This window comes from Neophocaena asiaeorientalis, unplaced genomic scaffold, assembly GCF_003031525.2.
Source record: "Neophocaena asiaeorientalis asiaeorientalis breed wild unplaced genomic scaffold, Neophocaena_asiaeorientalis_V1.1 scaffold271, whole genome shotgun sequence".
Lineage (NCBI taxonomy): Eukaryota > Metazoa > Chordata > Mammalia > Artiodactyla > Phocoenidae > Neophocaena > Neophocaena asiaeorientalis.
The window spans coordinates 522,457-539,952 of record NW_020175318.1 but is presented as its reverse complement, the minus strand read 5'-3'; the positions used below and the strand labels follow the sequence as shown (position 1 = coordinate 539,952).

General features: G+C 38.3%; 1 long non-coding RNA gene across 1 annotated transcript; it reads left to right on the top strand.

The window, feature by feature from the left end:
• The first annotated feature begins 885 nt into the window (after positions 1-885).
• Positions 886-13,430, top strand: LOC112413510 (uncharacterized). The gene is made up of 3 exons (XR_003005986.1): positions 886-964; positions 11,552-11,624; positions 12,404-13,430. It is a non-coding gene; the product is annotated as an uncharacterized LOC112413510 (long non-coding RNA).
• The last annotated feature ends 4,066 nt before the right edge of the window (positions 13,431-17,496 follow it).

Sequence of the window (17,496 nt, the reverse complement as noted above, 5' to 3'; positions counted from 1 at the left end):
GCTTCAGTTACTAAGGACTCAGAACTTCCCCTCTCGGGCCCTGGCAGGATGGCATGGGAAGCATGAAAACTCATACATTCGATTCACGGAGCCCTGAGCTTCACATGGATTTAGGCACTCCTGAATTGGTTGAATATGAGTAACTTAAAAACTCCTCTGAAATGCTATTTCTTCATCTGTAAAAAAATATCCTTATCCTCTTCTCAAAGGTTAAGAATTAACATGACACATCAAATGTGGAAACAGCTAGTAAAAGACAACACCTATTAAAGGCTGGAGCAAAGTTTCTCTTGTTTGATGAAAGCTTCCCTTGTTAAATGTGTGACCTTAGGTGAGTTACTTAACCTTTCTGAGTTTCAGATTCCTCTTCTGTAACACTGTGAAAAGAATCCCTATTTTATAGTGTAGTTGTGAGCCTTAAATTGACAGCCTAGGTAAAAGCATCTAGCATTGCAAGCCCTCCTTCAAGACAGCTTTTATTGTTACAAAGCCTTCCAGGTTAAAGTAGAAAGGGCTTAGGTATTACTAGGGTAACCATGGCCTTCTGGTTTCCCAAGCCAGCACCTGTTCTGGCAAAATTATTCATGAAATATTCTTTACACTCAAAAAATTCCATATAAATTCTATAGTCATTTGAAGTATAACTTATATGTGGAAAAGGGGCTGGCCTAGGAGAAAGAGAGAGCATAACAGTAATTTCTTACCCATTAGTAATGTTTGTCTACTTCTTCCCATGGGGTAGTTTGTTATTAATAATTAGGTAGCATGAGGTCACTGCTTGTTATTATTATGTAGATAACCATCTGTGAATCAGAAACTAAATACACAGAATATATACAGGTCGAGTGTCTCGTGTTTTTGCTCATTTCCCACCTATTAGCATCTTTTTTTTTCAAGAGCACAGGGCGTTCATGCTGCCCTCTGACTACTCCAGTTCCTCTCCTACTGTTCTAAAGAGGGAAATGTAAGTACCCTGGCTGCCTGCATGGCATCCTGCACTCGCTGGTGCTCCTAAGACGTCTGGACCTGTCCTCACCCACCTCCTCACTTCCAGCACGCATACTTTCTCTGATTTTTGCTTCTGGAATCTCCCTGTTCTGCCCGACAACCTTTGAACACGGACAGCGATGGTGGTTAATTTCTTCCTCAGGAATCTCAGCAAGCTCTGCTGTCTCACTCTGGGCCCAGAGGTACAGGAAAGCAAAGCATCTTTGCCTCGAGATGGGGGTGAGGGCAGGGAGGAATGTATCCCTGAGTCTTTCTTTGGCACTCTCCACTGTTTCCCACTCCACCACATCCTGTGTCTTCCTCATCCATGGCGGGAAAAATGAGAAGCAAGTGGGAAACAAAACGGTGGTTTTCAGCCCTTGGGAACCACCAGAGTTTGATGAGGCGAATGCTAGGTGAGCTAGAAGCAGCAATAGGAGCAGATATTTGCTCTCATTCCCCACAAACCCTGAGCCTCTCTCTTTCCTTTTCAATCTCCTTTCAACTTTCCCCTCTGGAAAGGAAAGAGAAATCAATGATCATGGGGCCAGATTTTATTTCCAATGATTATCATCTCATAACTGGAATGTAGCCTTTGACCCAGTCCTTGGAATGTAGGTCATCTTTCTTAGCTGTCACTGTGTGGAGCTGGTAGGGGAAGGAAAAGATAACCCATTATTTCACATGACTGTGTTGAGTATTCAGATCCGTCTGTTACGCAGGTAATGGACCTTCCCTTTAATTTCCTTCATCAGAGTAAAGACTAGGCAGTAAGTTTAAAATATGTACTATGAAATATATTTTTAAAATATCAAACCGTATATAAAAGTAAGTAAAGCAGGAGTTGGCAAACGTTTTTTGGTAAGGGTCCGGATAATGGATATTTTAGACTTTGCAGGCCACAAACACCTCTGCTGCAGAGTTTACACCTCCTCCTCTCCTTCCTTCTCCCCACTCCTTCTTAACAAAGCTTTAAAAATACAAAAAAAAAAAAAAAATAGGGCTTCCCTGGTGGCGCAGTGGTTGAGAGTCCGCCTGCCGATGTAGGGAACTCGGGTTCGTGCCCCGGTCCGGGAAGATCCCACATGCCGCGGAGCGGCTGGGCACATGAGCCATGGCCGCTGAGCCTGCGCGTCCGGAGCCTGTGCTCCGCAACAGGAGAGGCCACAACAGTGAGAGGCCCGCGTACCGCAAAAGAACAAACAAACAAATGTAAAAAAATAATTTCTTAGCTTTTGGGCCACACATAAGCATCCCGCTGACCAGATTTGACATTTGGGATGTTATTGGCTGATCCCAGTTTAAAGGGTAGTAATAAAAAGACACCAGGAGCACCTCCTACCCAATTTAAGAAACAGAACAATGCCATTAATGTTGAAGTTCACCCTATGCTTATCTTTACTGTATCCCTTTTCTTTACTCTGGGAGTTAATCACTAGTTTAAATTCTGAGTTTATCATTCCTTTGCTTTTCTTGACAGTTTTACCTCTTATACATGGATCTGTTAACAATATCATTTTTTATGTATGGCACTCTATTGTATGAATATACCACAATTTATTCATCCATTTTCCTGTTGATGGACATTTGGGTTGTCTCCAGCCTTACTGTTATAGAAAATATTCTTATTCTTATTCATATTCTTATAAATATGCTCAGCCTATAACTTTTATTAAGCCTTAAAAAAAACTGTTTGAGGAACACAGAAAGGAGATGTGACATAGAGAGGACATAAAATTGACATTAGATGTGACCTTTCTCAGAGCTCTCAGGTTCAAGCCCCAATCGACGTGTTTCTTTTATGGGGCGGCACTTACTCATAGAGTACCACTTCTGGACCTACCTTCTGGAATATTTCCATGTTTATCTTCATAATCCTGAGTCCAGTAGAGATCCATGACTACCTGCTACAAGTCCCAAAAAGGTAATGGCCCCTGATCACTAGCTTTACCTGTGTCCCAGGATGTGGCCCTTCCTCAGGTGATGAAGAGGGGAGATATCCACTCCCTTCCAGGCACATCCTACCCTCTGACCATGAAGTGTGGATGAGGCCTTTGGCTCTAAAAATACATTTAAAGGAGCATCCAGAAAATAAATGTCCAATTTTAATGGGTTCTGATATATTTGGCCTTAAATAACATGAGAAGTGCAGGCCGTGTGGTACTTTAACTTGGTCTGGATTGAGCTGTAAACAAGCTCAGTCTAATATTTCTTTTACAGTTTCCCCTGGAACATGCAAAGAAGAATCATGCAGACATGACTATCCCTTTTTACTGAATATTCCCACTCCTTTTCTACGTTGGTTTTAATTGTCAGTTATATAATATGTTTTAATATTAGGCAGGAAAAGTCCCTTCTTCTTCAATGTTTCTTTTCAACTGTGGTATCATATATGTGTTTGAGATGATATTTAGTATGCTGTTTTGTTTTTAAAATGCATTATTTGCTTTTCACTGAATTTATAAATTTATTATAATCCTGTAATTTACTCTTTCTGTCCTTCCCATTTTTTTCCCACACAGTGAATTTGTCTTCTGTGTCATGACAACTGAATTATCTACCCTGACAGTTGTTTCCTATACCCCAAATTCTAGGTCTGTCAGTCAGAGACTGAGGATTGCCCTGTTAAGAAGGTCTTACGGTAAATGATCAGGGTGGCTGCCCTCTGTTTTGCTGGACTCACAGGGTTAGACATGTGCAATCAATTTCTCTCCAGTGGCTATTTGTTTCTTTTCTTCTCAGATGACTGGATAGGGACTATTTTGGGCCTGGGTGACCTTAGAATCTAGATCTCAACATACACAGAGTAAAGGTGTATTGGGTTAACTTTACATTGTTGTAATTCCAGTATTAAACTCCACCTAAGGTGGGTTTGATTCTTTCTCTGAAAGCCAAGATAAATGTCATGGGATTTCTGTTAGGTCCAAATTAATACCACTCTACCTGATCTCATGCTACCTCATTGCTGACACATTTGCTATTTAACAAGTTAAGGGAGGCATCATGAAGATTTGAGATCCAAATCCTGGAATGTCACAGTTACATCCTTAGGAAAGTCCATTTTTCCAAGCACTGGAACACAGAGTTCCTACTTACCTTAGTTCATGTTCATGCTTACTTTTCATGCATTTTCTATCACTAAGCTAAGTATTGCCATGATGGATTGAAATTCTCTTCTATATCAAAATAATACTAGTTAAGAAACACCTGTGAGTGAAATAAATACTCATATTTTTTGCTTACTTTCCAAAAGTAAGATTTTTTTCCTTTTGTATTAACATTTAAACACCTCTTTTGGAATGGTTTTCACCTAATATTGATAGTAATTCAAACATCCAATCCATCTCGGCAACCACAGAATAGGCCAGTGCCAGATATTATAGCAACTACATATGAAATCTCTTCCAGTGCAAAAGCTTATTAACATTTGAAAAGAACTCGATCCATTTATACTTTGACTACAGAGTCAATGCCTGCTGAGCGGAACTCACTGTCTGTCATTCCCAACCTTTTCCCCTCTTTTGCATTTACCGAAGCCCTTACACATCAGCAGCACACTGAAAATTCTCACATAAGTGCGCCAAATGAAATCCCATCTTCAGCTCTAACCCTCCCAACCCATTTCCCTCATGTTCATATAACACTGAGGGGCTCATTTTCAGCAAATTGTCAAGAGGAAAGGTGACAGACTATCTAGCAGTCAGCTAGTTGCTATGTAGTATCCAACGAAAATGCATCAGAATTTGAGCACTCCCAATTGAACGCTTACAAAAATAAGCATTCTACTAATCTAACTCTGCTGGAGGTTGAGCCCTGATTGAGTTCTTCCACAGAAAGATGAGCCACCTTCCAGGGTTTTCCAATGTTGATTCTTAGCCCAGAGCTGAAAAGTCTATCTAAGTATGTTGTTATTTTGTCTTTGATTTCTTCCTACAGGGCGTACAAACTTATGAGACTGTAGGTGGTGGTTCATCACATTCTGACCCAAGAATTAAAAAAGGACTCTCTTGTACCTTTTTGAGGCCTCTATATTTAAAAAAAAAAAAAAAAAACGTTGGGGAGGTAGAGAAAGGTATAAATTTCAGAGAGAGAGAATTGTTCTAAGAAGTGGTGATTTGTCGTCAAGGGAAGCTGAGCTTGATGAGATCTTTCCAGAAATAGTTATGCTCGTTTTCATAATTGGTGCACTTAGTGCAGAGGCTATACCTGCAATTGGAAGTAGGCACGAAACTATTTCTGCAGAATTATACAGAGCTTGACCAGACCAGGAAGTCATTTCATTCAAAAGACTTGAATGAAGACTTTTTCCAGAGCTCAATCCAAAAAAAAAAAAAAAAAAAAAAAAAAAAAAAAGAAGAAAAAGAAAGGGGGTAATATTTTTTTTTTCTGAGGGTAACATTTTAAAGTATTTCTTACTAAACTCTTTTTCGAACGGGTTATAAATAGTAACAACCCTGAGACAGAGGTGGTGGTGTGTACCTAGGAGCCTGGAAATATGTCACTTATTTTACCTACGCCTCTGAATCCCATGCTCTTTTCACCATTGCACCCTGAACTCTCCAATTCTTAGTACGAAGAAACCCAAAAGTACTAATGGTGTCTTGGAAGAAAATAATGTTGTCCTAATGTTTCAAAGAGGAAAAGGAAAATAGGTCAAAATGAATCTTCTAAAATCACTGAATTGTAACCATTCTAAGGTTGTTGAGAAAGGTATGGAAAAAGTACAGAATGAGCTAGATTTAACGAGGTTAAAGTGACTGTGTAAATCTCATTTGCCAGAAATATTGTATCTGATCTGAGAAAGGTGTGTTACTCTCTTGCAGCTATGGTTCTTTCATGCCAAGCTGCTGTGGCAACGTGGTGAGTGAGGCAGAGAAGGCCGAATGTATATTTTAGAAGAGCTGGATTGTGTTTGTTAGGCATCTCAGGGCTGCTAGAGTAAGTACCCGGGGAAGGAAGATGTAGAAAATGTAAGAGGCAAAGTCTTTGGAGACTGAGAAAAGAAGCAAACTTTGTACCTCAGTCAGTTGCCTACTTCCTAATTTTACCTCTAGGTAGATTTGGAAAGGAAGAGAAAGAAAATGTAGGATCTCAGAAGCAGCTGGGTTTAAATATATATGAGCACACAACTTCCCCTTTCTTGACCCTACTCTTTACCCTTAGAAAAGATTTCTCTAGATCTGAGAATAGGAGACCAGGCTTCTACAGCTCTCTGCCGACATTGAATCAATTCCTTTACTTCTCCGTGATTCTGCTTTTCATTTATTTAATAAATGGCTTTAAATATTACCCCTATTCAGTTATGAACTGTGGTGATTCTGTGCTTCTCATGTTCTATTAGAATGATCTACTCTACAGAAGAAAAGGCAGGCTTCTAACACAGTGTGTGGAACATAGTTGGTACTCACGGAAGAACAGTTGCATGAATGAGTGACGATTTTTGGGAGGGGCGGATTTAGTCATTTAGTCATTTTGTGGGTTTTCCCATTTGTAGGTCAAGCACAGTGCGTTATATAAAATATATGTGGGATAATCTTTGATTGAACGACTCCTGATTCCAAACGACTTATGTGTAGTTTTCAAAAAATGTCTATAGGTAGCAATAACTACTGAATTTACTCTTGTAAATAACCTTGACCACGTACGCCCCTATTTGATCATGATATAAGTTCCCAGCAAGGTTTCCACTCAACCAACTCAAACTGAGAATCATGAAGGTGAAAGGGGCTGCCAAGAAAAGTGACGGAGACAGCATGGGAGAGTGAACAGAGCTCCAGCTCCATGCTACCAGCTAGATGGTGGACATGGTACAGATTACAGCATTTGTCTGTGTCCGTATGACTATCCTAATGTTATATTGTTTCTGTTTTCTCCAGGGTTTCGTATGGACTATGTTGAGAATCTTAATCCATTATACTGTCTCTCTTTCCCCATTGCTAAATTTGGACACTTAATACCCTGAAGCATCCTCTTCAATTATTTCTGTGGGTTTCAGGGGATGTCTACAGCACTTTTGAACAATTCCATCATCTACCATGTGGCATGTGGCATGGACTGGCCTCTCTCTTGTCTACCACTCCTATTTTTATTGGGTATCCCTTCATCAGATGACAATACCTGCTACTTCTTGTATTAGTTTGCTTGAGTTGCTGTCATGAAGTATCACAATCTAAGTGACTTAAACCACAGAAATGTATTGTAGCACACTTCTGGTGGCTAGAAGTCTGATATCAAGGTCATGCTCTCTCCGAAGGCACTAGAGAAGGATCTGTTCCAAGATTATTTCTTAGCTTCTGATAGTTCCTTTGCTGTGGCAGCAAAACTCCAATCTTCACATGGTATTCTCCCTATGCGCATGCCATTCTTCTTTTTATAAGGACACAATCATAATGCACTTAGGGCCCACTCTAATGACCTCATATGACATTGAATACCAGCAAAGACTCTATTTCCAAATGAGGTCACATTTACAGGTACCTGGGGTTTGGACCTCAACATATTTGGGGGCATACAATTTGGCCCATAACACTTCCTTTGATTGCTACTGGGTGAAGAGGTACAGCTGTGCCCCCATCTCATTCCTGCCTCAGTCCCCAGGCATCCCTATCTGAGCTCTGGCTGGACCCTTTCCCATCACTCTGTATTCTCTAGAGTTTTGAAGTACCAAAGCTGTACTATGTTCTCTGAAGCCCAAAACACGCTTTGAGGGGGAATGCTTTTCTCCTCTTTTGCACAACTCTTTGTTAGAGGCATATCCAAGGAGTGAAATTGTTTGGTTTTTATTCTCCTCCCTCTCTTTCCTTAGAACCCAGACGTATGTCTATAGAATTCCTTGAAAGGCAAAATTTGAAACACAGACTCCTGTAGTCAGCAAAATTGCCCCTCATTTCTGACACTGAAGCTTTGTAACTGTCTAGTTTCTTTCCTTTCATGGATTCTCTGCCAGGATATCTTCATGCACTAGACTCCTGAAAAGCTCACTTCACTAATCCATCAAGCAGACTCAGCTGCCCCGAATCCCAGTCTTACTGTTGTCCTTTTGCCCCAACTGAGATTCTTGCCACATGTAACACTGAGATTAGTAACAATATGTAAAATATATTAAAACATTACATATTAAAATATTATAGATTATAGACTATATAAATATATATTTCATTAAGAGAATACAACATTCATGATTATTCCAATAGATATAGGAAGCGTGTTTGATAAATCATCATACATTTTATGAAACAAAGTAACAAACTAAGAATAGCAGGGACTGTCTTTAGTCTAATAAAGTATATCAAAAAAAAGAAACCCAACAGTAAGCATTATACTTAATGATGAAATGTTAAAAAACATTTCTTTGAAACTGGAAACAAGATAAGAATGGTACCCACCAGTTCTAGTTGACAGGTACTGGGCTTCCTAGCCAATACAGTAACACAGAAAAAAAAAAAATAAATTATGAAGGGCTGCAAAGAAAAAAATAGTAACGTCATTATTCATAGATGATATGCTTGTGTTTTTAGAATATTCAAAAGAATCTTTTTGTTTGTTTGTTTGTTTATTTGCTGTACGCGGGCCTCTCACTGTTGTGGCCTCTCCCGTCGCGGAGCACAGGCTCCGGACGCGCAGGCTCAGCGGCCGTGGCTCACGGACCCAGCCACTCCGCGACATGTGGAATCTTCCCGGACTGAGGCACGAACCCGTGTCCCCTGCATCGGCAGGCGGATGCTCAACCACTGCGCCACCAGGGAAGCCCGAAAAAAATCTTTTGAGAGTTTGCAAGTTTGCTGAATAGAAGCTGATATTAAAAAATGTATTCTATATTAGCAATAAGCAATTAGGTGACAAAAATATCATTTCAGATATTATTAGAAATAACAAATGACTAAGAATCAATTTAATAAAGGACATACAAGATCTCAATGAAGGAAACATTAATGGAAAAAAATTAAAGAAGATATAAATAAGGGGAGAGGTATATTATGTTCATTGATGGGAAGACTCTGAAACTGACTGTAAAGATGTCAGTTCTTTCCAAATTGGTATCCAGATTTAATGTAATGGCAATAAAAGTATAAGCAGGTTTAGTGTATGGGTGTGTGAGTGTGTGTGTGTGTGTGTGTGTGTGTGTGAGAGAGAGAGAGAGATATGAGCAAAATGATTCTAAAAGTTTATGAAAATGAAAAGGACCAAGTGTAGTCAAGACACTCTTGAAGCAAATAAGGTGGAGGAGGACTTGCAGTTCCAAATATCACTACTTGATTTAAAGATATAACAATGCAGACGGTGTAGTTTTTTGGCATAGGGTAGACAAACAGGCCATTGGAAGAGAGTAAAAAAAGACCCACACATCTATGAACACTTGATTTATGACAAAAGTAGAGATAAGTAGGAAAGAATGGCCTTAATTAGTGGTCTGGGCCAATTGGATATTCACACTGAAAAAAAATTAAAGCTGACCTTTATTTCACATCATAAGGAAAAATTATATATGATAGAGAGTAGACTTCAATGTGGAAGGCAAAACAATAAAGTTTTTAGAAGATAGTGTACGAAAGTATCTTCATTGCCTCAGGATAGGCAGGATAATCACATGGAAAAAGATTGATAAATTTGACTATATTAAAATTAAGTATTTCTGTTCTTTAGAAGAAACATTAAGAGAATGAAAAGATGGAAATTCCCTGGTGGTCCAGTGGTTAGGTCTTGTGCTTTCACTGCTGAGGCCTGGGTTCGATTCCTGGTCAGGGAAGTAAGATCTTGCAAGCCGCGAGGCACAGCCAAAAATAAATAAATAAAATAAAAAGGTAAGTAAAGAGAGTGAGAAGCTATTTGTAATTATATGTATGATGCAGTATCATTTAAATCAATAAAGAATTATAAAAATGGACAAAGACCTTGAGCAGGCATTTCAAAAATATGACATCCTAATACCTAGTGCACATCTGAAAAGATGTCAATCTCATTAGTAATCAGAAAAATGACAAATGACATACATCTATGTGAATGGCTAAAATGAAAAAAAAAGTCTTGCAATATACTAATTTTATTAAGAATATGAAGCAACAGGAGCTACCTGACACTGTTAATGTGAACTGGTACGATCATTTGGAAAAGAGGTTTTCAATATTCACTTAGGTTGAAGATATATGTTATGGTGACCCCCAATTCTGTCATTAGGTGTATAACTGACAGAAATGCATGCCCATGTGCTTCATAACACATGCATGAGAGTGCTCATAGAAGATTATTCATGATAGTGCTAACCCAAAGATCCTCAGCAATAGAATGGATAAATGAACGGTGATATAGTCATGTAATGTAATAGTATGATAGCAATGAAATGAACAAACTAGTGTCAGACAAAAACATATACACCATAAACATAACTTTTTAATTGAATGAAAGAAGACAGATTACAGAAGAATCCATGTTTCATGATCCCATTGGTATATAGTTCAAAAACAAGCACAAATAAACTATAACCTCTAGAAATGCATGCATATGTGAAAAACTACGAAGCAAAGAGAGAAAGGTATCGCCATAGTGGTGCTAAGCTTTAGGGCAGCGGCAGGTGGTTCTGAGGCTGGATGCAGGTCTATATACAGCAGCCTTCCAGGTCTCGGCAATATTCTATTATATGACCTATGCAGAGTTGTAGAGGAATTTTCTGTTTCTATGATTTTTCTATAATGATGTAGAATTTCCCAATAAAATTTCTCTTTCTTTACCTTTTTTTTAAGAAAGCATGTAAAATGCCAGGCCCCCAGCAGGTGCTCCCTACACGGTAGCTACTTAATAAGCATTCTCCCTCCCTCTTCTTCCCCTGATTAGCTCTGCACACCTCATCTTAAAAACCTTGGCATGAATGCACAGAGTGGCAGACACGCATTCCCAGAAGAAAAGTTGCCGGAGCATTAGCAGATTGCAAAGGTGAAAGATGTTCATTCCTGCCTCATCTGACTGCCTCTTTCACCAGCACCAGAGTTGTCACAGTGGTGACTAGGCCTTTCAGAGCCAGTGAGCATACCCATGCTTCATAATCACTGAAACACATGTGCTAAGTCACTTCTTGCTAAGCCGCGATGAGAATTCTCAGTGTTCAATCGCCCTCAAAATTTCTCATCTCTTCCCTGGGGTGAGGTGCTTTGGTTTAGCAGCTGCACATGGGAATTGCATTTAAATCATTTAAGGCCTGAAGTTCAATATCTCCTAAAAGCAGCCTCCTGTCTTTTAGCATCCCTGTTCAGGCACACCTAGATTTTTTTTTTTTTTTTTTACTTCAAAGTGAGGGATATCCTCCTAGAGGGAGGAAAGCTTTGGAAATGCAATAACTCTTTGCATATACATGATGCCTCTGCTTGCCTCTTCCCAGACTGTTAATCACTCCTTGGCAGTAGCTCTTTTAATTCATTAGCTATCCATTTCCCATTTTAGCAGCAAGAGCAGTAACACAATAAATCAGATGTGTGGGCAGCGAAAAGTCAAAAGAAGTCGTGGAGGAGAATACACGAAAAGTCAAGGCCAATGTTACTTTTAGATAATGTATCCCCTATGATATAACATACAGGTCCTCCTCCGGAATTCCTCCAATTACGGCAGCGCTTGTCCAGGTGGCTAAGTTCTTCGTGAAACAACTAGAGGTATGCCTTAGGATATAAATTTCCTTAGAATCCCATCACATTGACAAACTTATATTATGCTATAGATGAGGGGCATAAGAGTCTTTTCTGAAAGCAAGTTTTTGTTGGAAGGGGAGAGAGAGCAGCTAATGGTATTTGTGGCTGAGCAGAAAGGAAATATTTTGGATGCCCCAAACAAATTGAACCATTTAATAGTTGTACTAAGGTCTAACTCATTTATCGTTAATTGTTATTGCCCATTACCCCCAAATGGACGGGAAGTACAAGAGGTCAGTGTCCGTTAGCTGAGAATTAAATCAGGAGTTTGGGAAAGTGCAAGGGGACTTAACAACAGAAACAATCTGAGTGAATTGGGTTTAGAAATTTAAGAAAATACTGGATAGATGTAACAGAACAAGCTCCCATCTGGATTTTTCTGTGATATAAGCTAATATCTTTTCAAGGCAGTATATTGGTAAGCATTTGTCAAGCACTTACTGTGAGCCAGGTACCCCCTGGTACTTTCTTAGGACTTCTGAACGGGTGGCTGAGTCTGAGTCACTGTACCGCCTCACTAATCACTATGCATGGAGTACCAGTACCCAGGGCCTAGGGCTGTGCTGTACTAAACACCACAGGAGTTTGGATGGAGAGTGTTAGGAAGCAGAGAGGAGGCTGGACTCTCCCCACAGTGAATCTGCAGGCCTAGCTTTCAAGTTACAGACAGTTCATTCATCTCGGGTTTTTGGGTGTAGTTTGCCAGTCACTGCACCCCCGCTGCTTTTTGTTTTGTTCCACAGAGCCATCTGCAGCTGGTGAAAAATGACCCATTGAAGCTGGTGAGCGTTTCCCACAGCTTTTCCTTTGACTTCACACAGCCGTGACAGACGGTGTCCCAGCAGGGTCTGCACAACTCATCTGCCAAGAGGAAGCATCACCATGATGGTCCTGACTTCAGGTCTGAGGCTCAGCTTCTGTTTGTTCTCACCACCTCTCACTCCCCTCAAGGAGCTATACCCAGTTGGAACTTGGCAACAAAAGTTATTGACTAAAAGACTGGAGAATCTTTTACTGCTAATGTTATAAATCTGAAGGGGGCTATAGGGAGCTGAGGTATCATCCTTCTAAGTCAATCTTCGTATTTTACAGACGGGGAATCTAAGGTACAGAAGTGGAAAGTCATACTACTAGTTGGTAAGGAGATAAGACTGGTCCTTGGTCAGTGCTATTACCATTCTGGGTTCCTCACATGATTAGGTCATGCATTTTATTAGTTACTCATGGAATCTTCTGAGGAAAAAGGTATCTGCTTTTTGGAAACTTTCTGGTTAATACTTAGACCCATGTAATCCTCATGTTGGTTACTATTGTTGACCTTTGATCTGTTGTGTTAAAAATGTTAGTAGGCTTCTTTACATGTATATGCTGATACATATTCCTAGTTTTTGAAGTTTTTATCATAACTTGTGTCAAATGAATTTTCTGCATGTATTGAAAAGGTCACATGGTTTTTTCTATTTTATACTATTTATATGGTGAATTACATTGATTCTCAAATGGCAAACCTACGTACCATTCCTAAGATAAATCCCACTGACTATGATGTATTATATACTCTTTTAATATTGCTGGGTTTTATTTATTAAATTTTGTTCAGGATTGTTGCATTAATGTTCATAGTGTATGTTGAATTACGGCTTTCTATATTTGTGATGTTTGTGTCTGGTATTGGTATCTGAGTAAGACTGGCCATATAAAGGGATTTTGGAAGTATTCTCTCTTCTACTATTTTCTGAAAGAGTTTGCATAGAATTGGTATTATTTTTTCTTAAATGTGTGATAGAATTCACCACTGGAGCCATTTGGGCTTGGAGTTTTCTTTGTGGGAAGATTTTTAATTACAAATTCAGGATACAGGATATTCAGTAATACAGGATATTCAAGGTTTTCTTCTTGGATCAAATTTCTGTATTGTAAGAAATTTATTCACTTCAGCTACATATACTGTTATATTAAGTTGTTCAAAACATTCCATTATTATCCTTTCCATGTATGTAGGCTCTGTAGTGCTATACCCTCTTTCAATGTTAATATTTTGATGTGTGTCTCTCTTTTTCTTGATTAGTGCAGTTATGCTGATTAATTTTACATATGTTTGAGATAACTAGTTTTTGGTTTTATTGATTTTTGTCTGTTATTTTCTTGTTTCCTGTTTCATTGATTTATTCCTTTACATTTATGATTTTCTTGCTTTCACTTAATTTGAGTACATTTTCCTTTTTGTCTAATTTTTTAAAAGATGAGAACTCATATAATCATTTTTAGATCTTTACTTCTAACATAGGCATTTACAGGTATAAATGTCTCTCTGGACACTGCTTTGCCTGCATTGCATAAATTTTAGTACCTTATATTTTTATGTTTCTCTACAGTTTTTGTAATGGTTGTTCTGGGTATTTATATATATATATACACACACACATACATTGTCATATATATGTATATATATAGTATATTAAATACATAACTTTTCATATTTCACTTACAATTTATATCGTATCACTTTCTGTAAAAAATTAATTTTTCAACCTTATATATACATATTCTCTCCCCTCATGTTTTAGGATACTCTTGAGTGGGAGGCAGAGTTATAACCTTTCAAAGATGCTCATGTCCTAGTCTCCAGAGCCTGTGCATATGTTGTCTTATATGGCAAATTTACTCTATAGATATGTTTGACATGGGGAGCTTATCTTTGATAATACGGATGAGCCAAATCTAATCACATGAGTCCTTAAAAGAAGAGAGACTTTCTCAACTGGGTCATAGAGATGAGATGAAAGAAGGAGGAGGAAAGACTCAAAAAGGGACTTGACCTGCTATTTCTTTGAAGACGAGAAAGAGGTTCATGAGACAAAGAATGAGGGTGACCTCTAGAAGCTAGGAATGACACTGAGCTGACAGCCAGCAAGGAAATGAGACCTAATCCTACAAATATCAATACAATGAACTGAATTCTGCCAACAACACAGATGAGCAAGGCTTTAAGGCCTCCAGAAAGGAACACATACTGACACCTGGATCTAACTCCCAATGAGACCCATGTCAGATTTCTGACCTACAGACCTTAAGGCAGTATATTTTTGTTGTTTAATCTAATAGGTATTGGTAATTTTTATGGCATCAGTAGAAAATTAATACATAATATAATGTGAACTCCATTTAAATATAAGTTCCACAAGATAATGTTATAATTTTTGCTCTAAAGAGTTGTATGGTTTATGGGAAACAAATTAAAGAGAAACAAAAAATCTTTGACATGTACCAGATATCTACCATTTTTGATGCTCTTCCTTCTTTCCAAGGATCCAAGTTTTCATCTGAAATATTTTCCTTGCAGCCTGAAGAACTTCCTTTAGCAATAACTTTAGCACAGTTATGTTGACAGCAAATTATACTAGTTTTTGTTTATCCAAATATGTCTTCTTTTTTTGTCAGTTTTGAAGAATATTTTCACTGGGTAGAGACTTCCTGATTGATAAGTTTTTGTTTCAGCTCTGGAAAGACATTGTTCCAATCTCTCCTGGCTCCCATGGTTTTCATGAGAAGTCAGCTATTAATCAGATTGTTGTTCCCTTGTATGCAATGTAATTTTTCTTGCTGACTACAATATTTGTTCTTTATCGTTGGCTTTCAACGTTTGACAACAATAGACTTTGGCAGAATGATATAAAAAACAATTAAAATAAAGTGTGGTGAGTCTTGTCACAAGAGGAATTACAGGAGGCTATGAAAGTTAACTGTTGAATTCCTGTATATAAGTCTAGAAGAGATCAGGAAGACTTTCCTGAGAGAGTGAGATTTAAGAGGAAACTTGAAGTAAGTGAAAGAGATGGAGTCAGATAAATAGAATTCAATTTGCATATTACAAAAATGATTTTGAGGACTGTTTGGAGAGCCATTCAAGTAGATGACGGGGTAGAGGGCAAAAGTAAAAGGAAGTAAAATAGGAAGTAAATACAATAATAGTGATGTCTCGGAAGAAGTGGTTATAGTGGGAAAGGAGAGAATTACAGTATAGTTGAAAGATATTTAGAAGATAGAATTAAATAAGATCTCATGGTTAATTTAATAAAGAAGAGGGGAACGCATCAAGGATAACACCTAGATTTCTGGATTGAGACTCTGAATGGATGGTGGTACCTTTTATCGAGATAGGGTACACTGGAGGAGGAATATGTTAAGAAATAAAATGAGATTATTAACTCAGTTTCAGGTTTCTGAATTTAGGTACTTGTATTATATCCAAATTGAAGCCTTCAACATATAATTGGGTATGCATAAGAGAATTCTTAGCTGAAGGCATCACTCTTTGGTGCTGTTAGGAAGAACACTTTCTCCTTGTTATTCATGAATCCATCAAGAGGAGAGAATTCCCACTTCACAAAGGTTAATATGAGAAGAATTCTTCCAACTTCTTTTTGCATCCTCATTGACTCCTCACTGATAAGACTAACTTATCTTATTGGTAAATCTTGTAGAAGGAGCTGAGCATGCTGGACTCTGGGCCTTTTGGGTTCCCTCTTTTGCAGCTCACAGGTGTTCAGGATCCAGGAGTGGTCTTCCATGTGGGTAGCTTTGGACTAGGTTCCAGTGGCTTGGTTTATCCTACTTCGTGTATAAGTGGAACAATAATCAGGTCCATTTTTTGGAGAAATTTAGGGAGCTCAACTGAAGTCCTGGTCTCCAGTCAGTTTTATCAATACAACAGGCGCTATGATATGGATTGGCTCTTCTCTTCTATCTTATTTTTTAGTAGATTCTAAACTCAAGAATGGAAGATAAGGTGTCATCTATTGCTGCTCCCAAATCCAAACTAATTAGTAATAATATCTTATCATTTCCTAAGTGAATTAACTAAAACCTGCAGGGAGTTAATTTTTTCCATGTTCATACTAATAGTAAATGACATAACTTGGATTTGAATCTAGCTGTTTCTCTAAAACTGTTCTTTTTCAGTATGTCACACCACAGTGCCTCAGAAGAGTGGGGACAGTGAAACTTTACTCTTTGCAAATGATTTTTGGGTAAACTGATTAACTGTCATGTAGCAGAGAAGTCCATTTTGTATTCTGTCATTGAGTGGACTAACTATAGGAATTGAAGAAAATAATTTTAGATGCTGTGGAATCTCAGAAAACCTCATGAGTTTGACTGTGACATACAGATGGTTGGGCATCTCTGTGTAATGTCTGCAGGGTCTTCCATCTGCACCTCTACCTTTGATCCCTTCTCTCATGTGAATGTCTTGGGAGAGTCAATGAGTTCAATGAAAAGACCATGGAAATGGTGGATCTGCTTTCCACAAGTTGTTAAAAGTTGGAAAGAATTTCCCCTAGGATAAACTTTAATCTCCTAGAATTAAGTTTAAGAGTAATTTATTAGAGTACACTATGGGTATTAAACAACTTATTAGAATATCTTTATTTAATGGAGAGTGTGTTAAAGTGGGAAGAACATACACACTATAGGCAAACAGCTCAGTTTCTACTCGTGTGATGATGGTCAAGGTATTTGACTTCCCTGAGCTTTAGTTTCCTCTACCATTGGATGGGAGCAAGGCTTTCCATGTTATTGCTTAAAAGTTTTTGATACAGTTTAGATATCAGATATGCAATGTCAAAACGGTTATTTTTGTTGTGGAAATTTCAAGCTCATTTTAAACTTTAAAACTAAAAAAGTTTTAAACTTGCCTGCTTGTGAAGCCATCCCTGCTTTGTAGAATTCTTCAGGGACTATCTCTTTCAGAGTAAATCCTAATGATACACTCAGGAGTGAACTGACAACACAGAAGACAGGCTGTTTGGTTACATTAGATAACAGTGGATTTTGG